The sequence below is a fragment of the Hypanus sabinus genome, chromosome 28 (genome assembly GCF_030144855.1).
Source record: "Hypanus sabinus isolate sHypSab1 chromosome 28, sHypSab1.hap1, whole genome shotgun sequence".
Classification (NCBI taxonomy): Eukaryota; Metazoa; Chordata; class Chondrichthyes; order Myliobatiformes; family Dasyatidae; genus Hypanus; species Hypanus sabinus.
Genome location: NC_082733.1, coordinates 5,856,438 through 5,873,055, shown reverse-complemented (window position 1 = coordinate 5,873,055; position 16,618 = coordinate 5,856,438). Strand labels below are relative to the sequence as shown.

General features: G+C 40.4%; 1 protein-coding gene and 1 long non-coding RNA gene across 3 annotated transcripts in view; one reads left to right on the top strand and one right to left on the bottom strand.

Annotated features, from left to right (window-relative positions):
- LOC132382395 (uncharacterized) overlaps window positions 1–10,013 on the bottom strand; it is a 35,005-nt gene extending 24,992 nt beyond the window's left edge. The window contains exon 1 of the long non-coding RNA XR_009508305.1: window positions 9,884–10,013. This is a non-coding gene — a long non-coding RNA (uncharacterized LOC132382395). The remainder of the gene's footprint in view (window positions 1–9,883) is intronic.
- LOC132382393 (zinc finger protein 280C-like) overlaps window positions 9,765–16,618 on the top strand; it is a 127,229-nt gene continuing 120,375 nt past the window's right edge. For both annotated transcript variants that reach the window (XM_059952542.1, XM_059952540.1), the window contains exon 1: window positions 9,765–10,001. The gene's annotated coding sequence lies outside the window, so the exon portion shown is untranslated. The remainder of the gene's footprint in view (window positions 10,002–16,618) is intronic.

Here is a 16,618-nt window from a genome sequence, read left to right as displayed (position 1 = left end):
TTCACTGTTGACCTACCTGTACTAATGATCACTCCAACTTCACAGGGATGTTACTCAGAGGCACCCAGAGGTGCTCTGTTTAAACTCTAAGGTCATAGTCATCCTTCAATGTCCAACTCCCATCCAACACAATCCTCTCAGGCAGGTAACATGCATTCCAACTTACAGGTCACTGACAGTTAAATGAAGGAATACCAATTCAAACGTAACTATAACTTAAAGCTGCTGTGATAATTCAATTTGTTACATTTTCCTAATGGTTTTAACTGTTCTCTAATAGAAATACTTCTTGAAACTAACATTCTGATATTTCTCCGCCCAATAAATCCTCTGTTGTCTAGTCCTTATCTGTGCTCAGACTCACGGATGCACATGGTTCAGGATATCCAGTGATTCTGTTGTTAGCTCTGCTGAGTTTGAACTGTGAGCTCTTTCACCAATAGGATTAGGTTAGAATAGTGGTTAGCAAAGCACTATTACAGCTCTTGCAACCGGAGTTCAATTCCTGCCAACCTATCTGTAACGTGAAGTACAAGTTAGAAGGTGATAGGTAACGCCAAAGGGTTCTTCCCTCTTCCTTTCCAGTCCTGATGATGGGTCTCAGCCCCGTACACCAACTGTTTATTCCCTTCCATAGATGCTGCCTGACCTGCTGTGTTCCTTCGGTATTTTGTATCTAGATTTCCAGCGTCTGCAGAATCTTGTGTTTATAATTGGTCACATGAATGTAAGTGGGCAGCACATGTTCACTGGGTTGGAAGGGCCTGTTACCGTGCTGTATCACTGAATTAAAACACAGCCATTAATGGCAGCAAAAGAGCTGAACTGCTGCTAACCATCAGGGTTTTACTGTGATCCCTTTTATTCTTTCCTCACCTTTGTTCTTATCTTTCATTTAAATAGATACAGGGCACTTGTCTGCTTTGTTGTAGTAATTCAATTAGGGCCTTTGCAACAAACATCTGTGTGGGAACATTAAGTTATCATTTCTTCATTTTTCACTATTCCTCCTCTACAGAAGAGGTAGAATGATGTCAGAGGTTAATTCCATGAGCACAAGCTATTGAATGACAATCAGCACCAGAAACACTGACACATTCTTCCATTCAAAAGCACTTAAGTACCATTTTCCTAACTCAAGCATCTCAGCAGTTATGTGCGTATACACCTTGTGATGGCTTTGGTTTATTGCCAATCCTATGAAATCATACTCCAAAGTATGATTAAGTTCTAAGTTTCTTGATGTTTACTGCTGTTGTTGGTAGGTCGGGAACATCTTGGGTCCATGAAATTTTTAAAGGGGGAGGGTGAGCAGCCAGAAATTGTGGTACAAGATGGGTAGGAAAAGGAATGCTGACCCAAAAAGAGAATGTCAGGAGCTGGGTAGAAAGCCAAATAGTAGAATCTCAAGGGCAGTAATCTCTGGATTGCTGCCTGTACGACATGCCAGTGAATAGGATGATGCAGCAGATGAATGTGTGGTGAGGAATTGGTGCATGGGCCAGGATTTCAGATTTCCAGATTATTGCGATTACTTCTGAAGGTACGACCTGTACAAAAAGGATGGGTTACACTGAACTTGAAGGGGGACCAATATCCTTGCTGGCAGGGTTGCTGGGGCTGTTGGGGAGGTTTAAACTAATTTAGCAAAGGGATGGGAGACAGAGTGATAGGGCCGAGAATGGAGCAACTGGTATACAAGTAGATGTAGTTTGTAGTGAAACTGTCAGGAAGGACAGGCAGTTGATGAGGCAAAATTGCAGTCAGTAGGATGGGTTGAACTGTGTCTTTAAACTAAATAATAGGGAGTTTAACAATTTGGAAAAATGAGGATGAAGTAAATGGGAAGGAGAGTGCAGGAGCAGTTCTGAAAGTCTCCAAAATAAATAATAAGACAAAAATTTTAGAAAGGGATGAGGATTTAACTTCTGGTAACATGCAGGCAAAATTGCAAAGGATAACAAATACAGGTTGAAGGTGCTATATTTGAATGCACACAGTATTGCCAAAATTGACTGGAAGGGAACACGAGCAGGGTTGATGGCAGAACAGCAATGGCTGAAGTTTCTGGGAGCAATTCAGAAGGCACAGAATGGATTCATTCCAAAGAACTACTCTAGAGAGACGATGATATAACAATGACTTACAAGATAAGTCAATGACAACATAAAAGCAAAAAGGAGCACTTTCTCTAATGCCGGTATATCCTTGTGCAGATAAAGTCCCCAAAACTGCTTACATACTCCAAAAGTGGTTTGACCAATGCCTTAAAAAGCCTTATCATCATATCCTTACTCTGAAATAAATGCTATCATTGTATTTGCCTTCCTTACCACTGACTCAACCTGCAAGAATAACCTTTTGGAAATCATGTTTTGTTTACCTTATCTACGACAGGACATGCCGGCATTAGAGCAGGTTCAGAGAAGGTTAATGAGAATGATCCCCAGGAATGAAAGGGTTAACATATGAGGGGCATTTGATGGGCCTGTACTTGCTGGAAGTTAGAAGAATGAGAGTGGATCTTATTGAAAGGCCAAAATATGTGGATGTGGTAAGGATATTTCCAATTGACTGTTCCTTCTGAACAGTCTCAGAATGTAAAGATATCCATTTAAAACAGAATTCGTTGCCACAGAAGGCAGTGGAAGACAAGTCGTTGTACATATTTAAAGTGGAAGTTGATAGGTTCTTGATTAGTCAGAGCATCAGAGGTTACAGAGAGAAGGCAGGAGAATGGAATGAAAGGGATAGTAAATCAGGCGTAATGGAATTGTGGGGCAGAAGCAATGGACTGAATGGCTTAATTCTGCTCCTGTGTTGTATGGTCTTCCACTGCTCTCCTTGAAGTAGTAAGCCAGCCTCCACTCGACTGAACACAGGAATCAGGATGTAGTGTCCAATATCGGGGTGCTTTATTTGGGCAGTATGCACACACACAATTGAGAACGAACTAGAAAAATCCCATAAGTACTTAATGCATCAAACTTATGATGATTAAGTCACATATTCATAAGAAATTAGGAATATTTGAAGCTAGATTTACATGTAAAGTATCCCAAACTTACATACAAAATGTGTAAACTAAGTTTTAAAGTATGCAAGAAGGTTAATATCATGTGAGCATTGCTTAAATTACCAAAGCTGGTCAAGTACTATACCAATATCCAGGATTAAACTTTTTACATAATATTAGAACAAAATATTGCTCAGATTGGGGTTTCCTTTATGTACTAAAACAACACTTACAGATGATGATTTTGATGGTGCAATTGATTGTGTAAAAGTGCTTCAATCTGACTGAAAAACTCCGCCAAAACAAAATGGTTTCCCTCCTCACGTGATCTAGCGGAATTTCAAATTTGAAGCCAGCAGCCCTATCAGAATTAAAGTCAGCATTGCTATCAAAACAAAAGTTGGCAGGGCTATATTTCAAAATAAAAGTTTGAACTGGTCTTATGGTTAATCTCTGATGGCAATGAGAGGGCTCAAGCAAGACAGAATGACTGGTTGAAAGTTGCTACAACAACCTTGCACTCAATGCCAGCAAAACCAAGGAATTGTTTATGGACATTAGGAAGGGGAAGTTGGGAGAACATACATCAGTCCTTACTAAGGAGTCAGTGGTGGAAAGGGTAAGCATCTTCAAGTTCCTGGGTTTCTACATCACAGAGGATTGATTCAGGGCCAAAATTATTAATGCCGTCACAAAGAAGCCATGGAGGCAGCATGGAGGAGTTTAAGGAGATATGTCACCAAAGACTCTAACAGAATATACAGTGTTCTGAGCAGCTTCATTACTGCTGATATTGATCTTTCAATGCACAGGATTGCAAGAAGCTGCAGTAAGTTTTGTAGTCAGTGTTGTGGGGACATTTCAATGAAGGGGGACGTGAAGTTCATTGCTTTGATTCAAGAGACTGATGGTTGAGAGGTGATAACTGTTTTTGAACCTGGTGGTATGAGTCCTAAAGCTCCAGTAGACCCACACTCAATGATTTAAGAACAGCTTAATTCCCTCCACTATCAGATTTCTGAATAGCCCATAAACACAAATCATCATTCTTTTTTCTTTGCTTTATTTATTTTGTAATTTATACATTGTTATGGCTTTGTTCTGTACTGCTGCTGCAAAACAACAAACTTAATGTCATATAGGTAGAATTAAGAAACTGCAAATGTAAAAGGACCCTGATGGGAGTAGTATACAGGCCACCAAACAGTGACCAGGATGTGGGGTACAAACTAAAATGGGAGACAGAAAATACACATAAAATGAGCAATTTTATGATGGTCATCGGAGAGTTTAATATGCAGGTAGGTTGGGAACATAAGGTTGTTGCTGGATCTCAAGAGAGAGAATTTGTAGAATGCCTATGAGTTGGCTTTTTAGAGCAACTTGTGATTGAGTTCAAAGTTCAACATCAACTGATTATTAAAGTACGTATATGTGACCATATGCTACCTTGTGATTCTTTTTTGTAGAAATGTTGACTTTGAAAATAATATTACTTTGAGCCTTTGAACTTTGAAGAAATCAAATGTGGTTCATTGCACAACACCCAATCCAGAATTGCCTTTTCCTTAGCAGGTTCAACCACAAGCTGATGTAAAAAGCTTAAGACTGTGGCGACCCATTTCCTGGCACATCCGAACCGACTCACAATTAGATAGCCTACGGGGGTTTGCGAGCACAGAGCTTTGGAGCCTCTGCGCCATGGGGGGCAGGTTGAGGGAGGCTTAAAAGTGAGGCTGAAGATTTCGAATAAAGTTTTTTCCTTCGACTGCAGTTACCGACTCCATGTCGTAATTTTAGCGCTGCGTGTAGCACACCGCTACAAGACAATGGATACCTTAGACAGGGAGTTTAAGGTAAAGGGCATACCAAAAAAGAAGTAGAATTTAAAGTAGAAGAGCATACCAAAATAGTTTTTCAGATATATGAAGAGCAAAAGAGTGGCCATCGGACCACTGAAAGATAATGCTGGAGAGTTACTAATGGAAAATAAAGAAATAATGGGCAAACTGAATAAGTAATTTTGCATCAGTCTTCATTGTGTAAGCCACCAGCAGTGTGGCATAAATTCAAGAGTGCCAGCAAGCAGAAGTGAGTGAAGTTGTTTTGAAGAAGTTGCTTAAAGAGAAGGTGGTTTGGAAGCTGAAATGTTGTAAGGTAGACAAGTCACCTAGACCAGAAACCCAGGGTAGCTGAAAATTTGGAGAGGCATTAGTAGTGATCTTTCAAGAATGGGACCGGATTCAGAAATCAAGATGCTAAAGGACCTGGGAGTCTAGGATTCCCTAAAGATTACAGGTTGAGTCAGTAGTAAGGAAAGCAAATTAGCATTCATTTCAAGAGCAAGTATATAAAAACAAGGATGCGATGATGAGGCTTTATACGGCATTAGTTAGACCACATGAGCAGTTTTATGCCTCTTATTTGAGAAAGGATGTGCTGCCAACATAGAAGGTCCAGAGGAGCTTCACAAGAATGATCCCAGGATTGAAAGGGTTAGTGTATGAGGAGTGTTTATTGGCACTGGGTCTGTACTCCAAGCAGTTTGGAAGAATGGGGGGTGGTGAATCTTATGATAGATTGGACAAGAAGGAGATGTTTCCAATAGCATTGTAGTCTCAGACTAGAGGCACAGCCTCAAAATATAAGGATGTCCCCTTAGAACAGAGATGAGGAGGAATTTCTTCAGCTAAAGGGTGGTGAATCTGTGAATGGCAATATAGGTCAAGTCATTGGTATATTTAAAGCAAAGGTAGATAGGTTCTTGATTGTTAAGGATGTCAATGGTTACAGGGAGAAAACATGAGAGTGGGGTTAAGAGGAATAATAAAACAGGCATAATTTAACTGGAACAGTGAATTTGCAGATAACACTAAGGTTGTGGGTGTAATGGACAATGAGAAAGACTATCAGAGCTTGCAACAGGATCTGGACCAGCTGGAAAAATTGGCGGAGAAATGGCAGATGAAATTGAATGCTGACAAGTGCAAGGTGTTGCACTTCAGTAGGACCAACCAGGGTAGGAATGCAGAACAAAGGAATCTGGGAATACAGAGCCACGATTTATTGAAAGTGACAGCACAAATAGATAAGCTTGTGAAGAAAGCTTTTGTTACATTGGCCTTTGTAAATCAATGTACTGACTACAGATGGGATGTAATTTTGAAGTTGTAAGATGTTGGCAAGGCCTAATTTGGGGTATTGTGTGTAGTTTTGGACACCTACCCACAGGGAGTATGTAAGAAAAGTTGTAAGAGTAAAGACAAAATTTACAAGGATGTTGCTGGGACTGGAGTATGAGAGTTATAAGGAAAGATTGAATAGGTTAGGGCTTTATTCCTTGGAAAGTAGAAGACTTAGGGGAGATTTGATAGAGGTATACAAAATTATGAGGGGTATAGATAGGGTAAATGCAAGCAGGCTTTTTTCACCGAGGTTCAGTGGGACTACAACTACAAACATAAGTCATGGGTTAATGGTGAATGGCGGGAAGTTTTAGGGGAACAAGAGGGGAAACTTCTTCATTTAGAGGGTCATGAGAGAGTGGAATGGCTGCCAGTGCAAGTGGTTCATGCCGGCTTGATTTCACCATCTAAGAGAAGTTTGGATAGGTACATGGAGGGGAGGGGTATGAAGAGCAATGGTCCAGGTGCAGATCGATGGGAGTAGGCAGTTTAAATGTTTTGGCACAAACTGGATGGGCCAATGGGCCTGTTTCTGTTCTGTACTTTTCTGTGACTCTATGATTAAATGGCAGAGCAGGTTTGCTGGGCCAAATGGTATAATTCTGTGATAATTATAATTCTATATATTCTATCTCATTGATAATAAATTAGATTCTGAACATAACCGCAGTACCATTGAATGGATTAAATTGCTGTACAATTCTACCTTTCTCAGTTATTCTGTAATTGTCATTTTACCATTCCTTTTTGCACTGCTTCAGATTGCATTGTTATCTCTCCACCATTCACCTCAGGGATGTGTGTGTAACCCACTGCTTGGCTCTCTCTGACCCATGACTGTGTGGTTAGGCACAGCTCAAATGCCATCTATAAATTTGCTGACAATACAACTATTGTTGGCAGAATCTCAGATGGTGACGAAGGGACGTACAGGAGTGAAATACATCAGCTAACTGAGTGGTGTTGCAGAAACAACATTGCCCCCAACAACAGTAAGACCAAAGAACTGATTGTGGCAAGATGAAGGAACACACACCAGTGGTCATGGAGGGATCAGAAGTGGAAAGGGTGAACAATTTCAAGTTCCTGGGTGTCAGTATCTCTGAGGACCTATCTTGAACCCAACAAATTGATGCAGCTACAAAGAAGTTCAGGGAACTATGAAATGTCACCAAAGGCAAGCACAAATATCCACAGATGTACCATGGAGAACATCCTGACTACCTCACTATCTGGTATGGTGGGGGGTGGTCTATTGCACAGGATCAAAATGTGATTCAGTCGTAAATTCAGTCAGTTCTATCATGGGCAGTAGCCTCTGTAGATCCAGTACATCTTCAAGGGGTGACGCCTCAAAAAGGTGGCACCCATTGTTAAGGATCCCCATCACCCAGGTTTTGCCTTGTTCTCATTGCTACCATCAGGAAGGAGCAAGCCTGAAGGCTTCAGGAACTGCTTCTTCCCTTCTTCCAACCAATTCTTGAATGGACATTGAACCTTACTGTAATTTATGTTTTTTTCTATTATGTATTGCATTGTACTGCTGCCGCAAATTTCACAATGTATACTGATATGAAACCTGATTCTGTTGTTTCAAGCTTTTTAAAATTATTGTATTTATTCTTACCAGGTATAGTTAATTTCATGCAAGGGATTTCATTGCACCTGGTGTACATAATGGTCAGAACCCTGGCCACACCAACAGAAAGTGTTCTATGTTTTGAATGAAATGTAGAAGCATTTTTCTTCCATTATCATTGGGAATCAGGCTCTTGGTGGCCCAAGTATTTTGGTAATTCCACTTCCATTTGCCAATACATGTCATGGAGACTAAAACAACCTGATACAGATATTCTCCTGATGCTACAGTGCTGTTTTTGTTACCCTGCACTCATTATATTAATGGTTGGTAATAATTTTTACTGTTAAGTACATACATGTGATGGACAAGTGTAAGACAAGGACTTTACCTGTAGCTTTATCTTTAAAATTTTCATTTGTGATGATCTTGGAAATTATGGTGATCCCAAGTTCTCTCATTATACATTAAAAAATCCAAAATCGGAAACACATCCAGCAACAAGCATTTTGGATAAGGGTTACTCAACCTGTATAATTCAGCGATTAAATAAGAAGTTGTATGTTTTCTATGTGAATGTGTTTTCTCTCCCCCCCCCCCCCCCAGTGCCTATAGGATGATATTCCAGTAGCAATTCCAGGATCTTCTGTCTCTGAGCTGATGACATATTATGCAAAATTTGTTTAACTGGTACAAGTTCCCCTCACTTTCAAAATGTTTAAAACTCAACTGTGAAGTTTTGAACAGAACAATCGAAGATGAATGTGCAAAACATTCACAGCTGCTGTTTTAGCATCTCTCAATCTTCAAGATTAAATCCCGGTAGCATCTCATTTTATCTGACAAAGTGCCAAATTATAAAATCATTTACCTAATGTACCTGCTTAATGCTTTCACATCAATTGCTTTGATGAATAAAATTAAGGAACCTAAATTCTTGTATATCAAATGATGGAAGATCCAACTATCAGAAAGTATTTTATTTTCCAGTCATAGTTAATAATGCCATTGAGAATTTAATGCAGGTGAATTAAATTAATCTGCAATTGAATATTGTAAAGTGAAAGTACTGAGATACCTAAGACAGCCCGGATATATTTTTATTTATAAATACATTCAAAAGCGATGATTGAAACTAAATAGCAGGTAGTGCAAACTTCATGTTATTTAGTCATGCAGCTAAAAACTGATAAACATGAAGCTAATGCTGTTTAAAACGTATTTTAGAACAAGTGCAGTTCAGGAATGCCATAGTTTGCTAGAGCATTTATAATTGATAACAAATGTTAATCTTGCAGTGAAGTCCAAATAATATATATGAAAAACAAAGTTACTGTCTTTTTGACCCATGGAAAGTTATTATTTTTTTGACTATTGTGTGAAAGCTCCAACATTAATTTATTTTCCTAATAAAGAAAGTAATGATTCTCACAATCTAATTCAAGACTGATTTTGGTTGTTAAAGAATGTTAAAGGAGTTATAAAATATTATTAGATAATGTCATACCTTAAAAACAATATTGAATTAGTAATGAGATTAGTTTATATTTCCAACTGTTCACATTTTGAGTATCATGGGGAAGCTATCGTCTCTTTCAGGAAACAGAAGTAACTTTAAACTGACAAGAGCAGATAAAGAAATTTAAACATCGTACCATAAAATACTTCATTGCCAAATGACATAAGAGAATCCATAAATAGACTATAAATTCTAGGCCAGAATCTGATGTAGACTTAAAGTAATTTAAAAAAAGCACCATCTATATCACTTTTCCTCCTTCTGGTTTTCTTTGCAATAATAGAAACGTTTCTAATCGTGGATGGTCTGGAATAAACAAGTCTGACATAACTGAAGAACGAAAGCAGAAAAGTTGTGCTCAAAAGGTGAGTAGTGGTTAACTACTAACTTCAATCCGCTAAATACAGATCAACGCTGAACAACAATATAAGGATGAAAGAAACAACGCACAGGGCAAGTCTTTGCGGCTGAACACTGGAGGGTGAGGAGACTCGCTCGCTCGCCCGCCCGCCGGCCGCCACGCTCACAGCAGCGTACGCTTCGCGCGCCCACCGCCCGCTGGCGCCGCACGGGCTGCTTCTTACCCATGATCCTCCGCCGGCCCCGCGCGAGATCCCCAGTGCGCACGAGCGGCGGAAAAATTACTATGGTGGCGGAGCGCCGTGGACCCGTTTTCCGCTTCTAGTTCGGGATAAGCGGACGGTGAGTTGCTCTGTCTACCGGTGATGGACCTGTCGAGGCGCAGTGCCACGGTCCGATGGCGCTTTGGGGGCGGCCGCATTGAGGGGAGGAGTGGGCCTGTGGTGCGGGCGGAGGGAGCGCGGGCGCCATGTTTGGTTGTTGCTGCCCCGAGAGAAGCGGGCGGCCGGCGGCTGACTCACACTTAATGAGGCCTTATTGTGCAATTCCCCTGCCCCTCCCCCCTCCCGACCCACCTTTGTCACTATGTTCACCCCGATCATTCTGCAAGTTTATTTTGGCGGAGGTTATTTTGTTGTATAGTACGACGCCAGCAGCAGAAAATAGAAATGCACCCAACTCGGGGTAGGGCCATCCAGCCGCTCATCGCCTCTAACATAACGAGCGTCTAAACGCGCACAGACTCGGCTGTTTGCCATCTCCCAAAGTAACTTTCACAATGCAAACACAACACGTGTTTGTTTTGAATCTCGCTGCGTTATTGGAAGTATTTTCTAAATATGCGTTAGCATTGGAGAAAGCAGAAGAGTTACCCGCGCAAGGCTTCTGCAAACGTGGGTCAAAAGCGTACTTGCTTAGACTAATCCTGCCAGTGTTTGATTGATTTGGGGTATGAATACTGTTGCGTTTTCGTTTGGTTTCTGAATTGCTTGTTTATTTTGATGACGTATGTGGTATTAATTCATGCGCTATCGATTCTGTTTAGATCAGCCGACCACATAAAGTGTCGCCTAGCCAATGTAAAAACGGAACACTTGATTTAAAGAGATTTGGAGTTTGTTTGCTGCAAAGTACACGTGCTTTTAGGGAAATAACATTGACTGCACTCAACTGGTTTAACAATGAGCCTTAAACGAGGCGTTACTGTTGTAGTTAGGAATGCTTTTATTAGTTTGGGTAAGGTGATTGCGAATGCCCTAAAATTGCACAAGATCACGGCTTATCTTACTTATCTTACAATATCTTACTATTGTCCTCTGTAATGAAATACTTTAGTACTCAGTTATTTTCCTATAAAGATTCAAATTCCCAATTATTTGCTAATTTGGAGTAGGAATGGTGAAGTGAAAATTGGTTGAAATGGAACATTATTGAAATTTGGTTAAGGCTAATTTTTCATGTTAATACTATTTCATGGTAAAATACTATGCAATGCTATATAAATTTGTTAAGGTGTGAACCTTTTAGTGATTTTTGAGACTTGCACTTGTGTTCTTGTCACTTTGTGCTGTTTTATTGCAAGGATTCTCAAAACGGAGGGGTTTTTAAAAAGAGGAGGGCCATCTGACTAGATATTCATAATTGTTGAATGTTTATCTTGGTCGCTAACAGAAAAACGTGCTCTTTGAGCTAGTCATTTATGTTTTTAGGAATATTTTGGTGTTTCATTACTGCACAGTCCTATTCAAAATTAGTTCTTTTCTTATTGGTTTATTTTATACAATTAGCAAGCAATTAATTTATTTTAACCCAATAAAGCCAAAACTTCTGTTTAATAATATAGGGTTTGTTCTTTGAAATATCTAACCCACTTATGTTACCTTTAGTAAATTCCTAACACTTTAAGAAAAACTGAGAATAGAAAAAGTTTATTTTATGTTATTCTAAAATGCAAATAAACATTCGAACATAGGATACAAATATAAAGAACTAACTACTGGCAATTTTGTCCAACTTTTTTTCTTTGAAAACAATTATTAGTACCTTAGCAGGAAAAAAAGCTGGGTATGGAATTGGAATGGGCTCAATTATGATCTCAGTGTTAACCAGGCATGTAAATAATGCCTCCATTTTGTGTTTCTGTGGTCTAATATTTTCATACCAATTATTGATGTTGTATTGCCTTGGGCTGGTAACTGAGGTTGTTGGGATAACTTACCCAATAAATTCAAACATAAGAACAGAAATTATTTCTATCGATTATGGAAGAAGATTGGATATATGTAATAATTAAATGGAAATGCATTGTCCAAAGAGAAAGCATGAAATTCAAGCCAGCAATTGCTGTGATTCAGCACTGGCCTGGTATTGCGCTTCACACCTATCTAGTCTGTATGTTTAACGAAACAGAACAATGTCAATTGAATGAATTTTTGCAAGAAAGGTTTGACACTTAAATCATTTAGTTGCCTGGAGTATATGGGTTAAAACATGCCATCTCTTATAATGAAGTTATGTAAAACAATATGAATTTCTGAATGCATTTTTTGTTGTACATTTCATGGATTATGCTGGCGTTCTTTGGTTGTCAGTGTATTGGAGATTACCTTTTGTAATCATATGGATGCTGATAAGTCTGGTAGCAAGAGGAATCTTCTTGAATTGGCCTTTTGCTCATTGTACCACATCCAAATATAGTGTTTTTATATTAAAATAGTGCGGAGAGATACAGCATTACACTGAATACTGTAATGATAAACAAATTAGAAAGAGAAGAAAATAGTAATAATTGAAATGCAAAATTCTATTTATGTGATATACTGACACCACGAATTTAAACAACAGAGTTACTCAGTTTGGGTTTGTTGGTTAATTATCAGTTCTTATGAGAAAGTTGCAATGAAATCCTTACCCTGAGCTTGAGAAAGTGATTCAGTCAGGAAATCAAACAAGGTGCTGGAGAAACTTGGTAGGTGAGTTAGATATGGCCCTTGTGGCTAAAGGAGTTAGATATGGCCCTTGTGGCTAAAGGAGTTAGATATGGCTCTTGTGGCTAAAGGGATCGGGGTATATGGAGAGAAGGCAGGTACAGGGTTCTGAGTTGGATGATCAGTCATGATCATACTGAATGGCAGTGCAGGCTCGAAGGGCTGAATGGCCTACTCCACCTATTTTCTATGTTTCTGTGTGAACAGCACCTATGGAGGGAAATGGACAGTTGATATTTTGCTTTGAACATTGCATCAGGATTGAAGGATAGAGGGGAGAAAAGGTCAGTAAAAAGGTGAAGAGAAGTTGTGGAGCAAGTGCTAGCAAGCAATGGGTGGATTCAGGTAAGGAGTGGGATTGGGCTGATGGGAGAGGAAAATGGAAATTGCAACAGGCTCGGTGACAGGGCAACAGGTGGGAGTTGAGGACTGGAGGGTGGAGCTTGGAAATTTATTGAGTGAGGTGAGGAAGGCAGATGGGAATTAGTGTGTGGGTGGAAGGGGAAGAAATGGGGATGGTGAGCTGGGGTTAGTGTAGGTGGAATTAGGTGAGAGAGAGAGAGAGAGAGAGAAGGGATAAGGAGCAATTTACTAGATATTGGACAATTTAGTATGCATGCTGTACATTTGTTAGTACACAGGCAGAATACAAGGTGCTGTTGTTCTATACCTGTGTCCTTAATCAGGAAATCCTTGGAAGTTATATTGAATTTCATAAGCACAGGACTAATAGTTTTAAATATTTAATTAAGACAATTGACTTGTGTACATATTGGAAATGCTGAAACATGGCATAGGGGTGTGGCAATAGACAGTAGGTGCAGAAGTAGACCATTTGACCCTTCGAGCCTGCACCGCCATTCTGAGATCATGGCTGATCATCTATCAATACCTGGTTCCTGCCTTGTCCTCATATCCCTTGATTCCCCTATCCATAAGATACCTATCTAGCTCCTTCTTGAAAGCGTTCAGAAAATTGGCCTCCACTGCCTTCCGAGGCAGATCCCCACAACTCTCTGGGAGAAGAAGTTTTTCCTCAACTCTGTCCTAAATGACCTACCCATTTTTAAACCATGCCCTCTGGTACTGGACTCTCCCAGCATCTGGAACATATTTCCTGCCTCTATCTTGTCCAATCCTTTAATAATCTTATATGCTGCAATCAGACCCCCTCTTAATCTCCTTAATTCTAGCATGTACAAGTCCAGTCTCTCTAACCTCTCTGCATAAGACAGTCCTGACATCCCAGGAATTAACCTTGTGAATCTACGATGCACTTCCTCTACAGCCAGGATGTCCTTGGAGACCAAAACTGTACACAATACTCCAGGTGTGGTCTCACCAGGGCTCTGTACAAATGCAAAAGGATTTCCTTGCTCTTGTACTCAATTCCCTTTGTAATAAAGGCCAACATTCCATTAGCCTTCTTCACTGCCTGTTGCACTTGCTCACTCACCTTCAATGACTGATGAACAAGGACTCCTAGATCTCTTTGTATTTCTCCCTTACCTAACTTTACACCGTTCAGATAATAATCTGCCTTCCTGTTCTTACTCCCAAAGTGGATAACCTCAGACTTATTCACATTAAACGTCATCTGCCAAGTATCTGCCCACTCACCCAGCCTATCCAAGTCACCCTGAATTCTCCTAACATCCTCATCACATGTCACACTGCCACCCAGCTTAGTATCATCAGCAAACTTGCTGATGTTATTCTCAATGCCTATCTAAATCATTGATGTAAATCGTAAACTGCTGTGGTCCCAATACCGAGCCCTGTGGCACCCCACTAGTCACCACCTGCCATTCCGAGAAACACCCATTTACCGCTACCCTTTGCTTTCTATCTGCCAACCAGTTTTCTATCCATGTCAATATCTTCCCCCCCAATGCCATGAGCTCTGAATTAACCCACCAATCTCCTATGTGGGACCTTATCAAATGCCTTCTGAAAATCGAGGTACACTACATCCACTGGATCTCCCTTGTCTAACTTCCTGGTTACATCCTCGAAAAACTCCAGTAGATTAGTCAAGCATGATTTGCCCTGGTACATGATTTGCATGGTACTGTAACTCAATAGGTACATTTAATGTTAGAGAAATGTTTACAATATACATCTTGAAATTCTCCTATGCAAACATCCACAAAAGCAGGAGTGCCCCAAAGAATGAATGACAGTTAAATGTTAGACCCCCAAAGCTCCCCCTCCCACACATAAGCAGTAGCAAAGCAATGACCACCCCCTACCAAGTACTCAAGCATGCAGCAAAGCTTTGATAAAGACACAGACTTGCAATACCCCAAAGACTACTTGTTCATCTGGTATTCAACATACTGCAGGCTTTTTCTCTCCCTAATAAGGGAGAAAGAGGTGTCCCAGTTTCACAGTGAAAGGGGAGACATAATAAAGCAACTGGCTGATGTATGGTATTAAAAGTCTGTTGTGTAGCTTCTTCTGAGCTCTGTGCCCAAAGAACTTGGCTCTCTGGGCACGCAGCCAGCTCGCTGCTTACGATCTCCCATCTCCCATGATGCATCAGTCAGTGGCACTGGCCTCCAGAGACATGAAAATCCGGCACCCCGAAGGTGTGCTGATCTTCCAGGCTGCATCCTTGCCATATCAAAAAGCGGCCAGTCGTGGGTCCCATTTCTGCAAAGAACCAAAGTCAGTGTGTAACTCCAGGTCATGGTTTTCAAAAGAACCTTGAAAAGGAAAAAGAGAGATATCAAAGATAGAAATAGAACTGTTTCTAAAGATGCAAGCAAAGGAGTGGCCATCAGGTGCCATATCCTCCTAGGTTCTGCTATTACAGTGGCAGCAACCCAGGCTCAGTTCTGCCACTGTCTGTATGGAGCTCATATGTTCTCCTTGTGACTGCATGGATTTCGTCTTGGTGCACTGATTTCTTCCCACATTCCAAAGATGTGCGGTTTAGTCGGTTAAATGGTAACATGGGTGTAATTAGGTGATGCTGGTTCTTTTAGCAGGAAGGGTCTGTTCAAGTTTAATTGTCATTCAGTCATACACCAATACCCATAGGTACAGCCAAACAAAACAGCATTACATCAGGACCTAGGTGCAAAACACAACACCAACAGTCATACGCAGCAAAATGGGCATACAAGCACATATAAGCTATTAGTAAAATAGAGTCACACAAAAAGAATGTTCCAAGACCCTGAGTCCATGAATGTTGCATCAGTCTGCAGTTGAACGTAACGTGGCTTGTTTTCTGCCAAATGAACACTGGGGGGCATTCTGGTGGAGGACACCAATTTCAACGACTCTCTCCTGAGCGACTGTAAACAGGTAACCCTGTGGCTTGAGGCCTAATCCTTGCCACGACTGAGGCTATGCAGCTCCATTGGCGTGCAACAATAAATCAGTCTTGCAGCATTTCACATTAAAGCTATCCAAAAGGGTTGTGTGTTCACAAGGAAAGTGATCGGGGTGATCACTCACTGTTTAACTGAACACTGCCTTCATGCATTGACTCCTTGACGCCTTTCTGACGCAGGCAGCAGCACGATTCACACCAGTTCAGCTCTTTCAGTTTCCCCGCCAGTGAGCAATTTGCTGATGGAGTAGACTGGCAGTACTTTAAATTCTTAATGTCCAGCAAGGTTTTGCAATTGTAAAAAAATAGTTAAGACAATAACACCTTTGTGTTGGCCCTTTAGAAGCTGCTGGGTCTGAGTGTGCCACCATCTTACCAGAAGCGTGTTGCTATCATTAAAATAAATATAAAAATTACACCTTGAAAACTTGATGTACTTGCTTTTGCTTGGTTTCATTTCATAGCAGATTTTCAGTCTTCATGTTGTAATGCAGATTGTTGACATTACAGAGCAAAGCTTGTAGGTTGAAATTAGCTACAATATATTGAAATGGCTAAAATGGATTTGGAATTTTCTCATCAATACACTTGAGAATATTTTCTAAAAATGATATTGATATATGGTGCTG